Here is a 2500-nt window from a genome sequence, read left to right on the forward strand (position 1 = left end):
CGGGTTTCGTAATCTACCGGCACAATTTGCCATTTCTTTTCATTTTGTCTTTCATTTGTTATTGTGTGTGTGCAAATCACACATAACACAATCAATTAAAAACCCACCCTGACAGAGGAGCTGGGGAGAGGACAAGCAGATGGAAGACAGTAGACTTCGCATTCAAGGCTGCTCACACGGAGTGTGTGTGTGTGTGTGTGTGTGTGTGTGTGTGTGTGTGTGTGTATCCATATGTCTGTTTGTGTGTGTATGTGTGTGTCTGTGTGTGTGAGAGAGAGTGAGTGTGTGTGTGTGTGCATGGGCCTGTGTGTGTGTGTGTGTGTGTGTGTGTGTGTGTATGTGTGTGTGTATGTGTGTGTGTGTGTGTGTGTGTGTGTATGTGTATGTGTATGTGTGTGTGTGTGTGTATGTGTGTGTGTGTGTGTGTGTGTGTGTGTGTATGTGTGTGTATGTGTGCATGCTATGCCTCAGGCTATGTGATTTGCATTGAAAAATGGTCCCTGTTTCTCCCCTGCAGCTATCTGAATCACTGGGGCTTATATGTACTAAAAGCATAGACAGGCTTCAAGAAGGCGAGCGAAGAAGAGCCATTATATATTCTATGAAATATACTCCTCTGATCACGGAAACATGAAATGAGCGGAAATGCTCCCATGACAGTCATCGTTAACACTGCATGATATGACTGCAATGATAGGAAATTAATCTCTTTCACGTTAGGAACGTGCACTTTGCCTTCTTTTTCATCACCTGAACAGGTTGATTTCCTTCTGTGAAGCAGGATTACCGACTCATCCAAAGTATGCATTATCATTTCCTTTCTTTGAATTCATTCTAAGGTCTTATAAGTAAGTAATTCATTAGAGAACGCTTTTTAAAAAACAATGCTCTACGGCTTGACGTTGCCCATGAAAGCTATGCTATTATTAGCTGTAATACTGAGTGTTCTTAGCGTCAGCTTCCTGACAGAGCCTGTCTGGTGTCTGTGGGGAGGCAGTGGAGGTGAAGAGTTGAAACGTTTATTAGCGACCAGAACTGGAGAGAGGATTTGAACTTTGAACACATTTTCTCTTCTCTTCACTCTCCCTCTTAAAACAAGCCAGCGTTCTCTCGTGTTCCAGCCCTAGCTAATGGCTGTAATCGTCTGTTCTGTGGGTTCTCTCGTGTTCCAGCCCTAGCTAATGGCTGTAATCGTCTGTTCTGTGGGTTCTCTTGTGTTCCAGCCCTAGCTAATGGCTGCATCTTTCTGGGGTTCTGTGTTCCAGCCCATAATGGGTGTATCGTACCAGGGTTCTGTGTTCCAGCCCATAATGGGTGTATCGTACCAGGGTTCTGTGTTCCATACAAGGGAAGGTCGTTCACAAACTCTAGTTCTGGCTCTCAGGCTGCTCTGAAGAGTCAAAGTGAAAGACCCCACACCCTCCACAGACCCTACACGACACAATCAAACTGTTTAACTCTGTAAACATGATACTCTGTCAGGGGTTTCTGGAGGCTGTGTCTGAACAAGGGAGGGGCTTCACCACGATGAGTTGCTGCTCTTGGCTCTGTTGAAATGGATAGTGGGAGGATGCATTTAATTAGATTGGCTTCTCCTACATCCCACAGCTTGCTGAATAATCAGATACAGTACGTAGGAGGACAGACCAGCCCTCACTGGGAGCCGGAGCACAAAGCCAATGATAGCCGTGTCAACAACATAATTTGCTCAGGGATACGAGGGGCTGTTTCTCAAAAGTTAGAGGCTAGTCTACCATGGGAGCTTTAATAAAGTAAGGTTATGCATTATGGCCAGGCTTGGGTATGGTAAGGGGCAGGGCTTGGGTATGGTAAGGGAATGTTTGTAGCTTAAGGGGAAACAAGCATGATCATATCCATGGTCAGGTCAAACATGAGTTCTGGACCAGCTGACTGCTGTGGCTCCACCAGATAGTCTACATGTTCCAAAGCATCTTTGGCTCCTGGCCTCACAGTGGGTGAGCACAACAGTGAGTGCAACATGGGAGGCTGGTGGAGGTAGAAATCGGAGGACGAGCTCATTGTAATGCGTGGAGTTGAATGGGGAATGGTATCAAACACGTCTCCTATTAGGAGACATACTGTATAAAAAAATGTAGTTTATTTTATTAAACCTTTATTTAACCAGGTAAGACCCTTGGGTTTAGAAACCTCTTTTTCAAGAGTGGAAGAGTGGAACTGGAACAGTAAATCAACAGTACTTAGAACCAAGTAGCATGAGCTCTTTTGTATGAGATGTGGATGAAACACAGAAGGCAGTGGCAGTAACAGTAACTAATGGTCTGCAGGTAGGAGTCTGGTCTTCTTGGAAGAAAAATAACCTACATAGAGATCAGTGGAGGCTCCATGCATTACAATGAGCCTGTCCTCCGATTTCTACCTCCACCAGCAATGATCACACCACAGTGAGTCTCAGTGACCAGGCCAGTGAACAGCCTTCACAAGCAGAACTGAGCCTCACAAGGAGCATATGTGCTCTGTC

General features: G+C 45.3%; 1 protein-coding gene across 1 annotated transcript in view; it reads left to right on the forward strand.

Annotated features, from left to right (window-relative positions):
* Positions 1 to 2500, forward strand: part of arhgef10la (Rho guanine nucleotide exchange factor (GEF) 10-like a) — a gene marked incomplete at both ends in the record, with an annotated part of 98055 nt that overhangs the window by 4573 nt on the left and 90982 nt on the right.

Source organism: Argentina silus (genome assembly GCF_951799395.1).
Source record: "Argentina silus genome assembly, chromosome: 4".
In the NCBI taxonomy this organism is placed as follows: domain Eukaryota; kingdom Metazoa; phylum Chordata; class Actinopteri; order Argentiniformes; family Argentinidae; genus Argentina; species Argentina silus.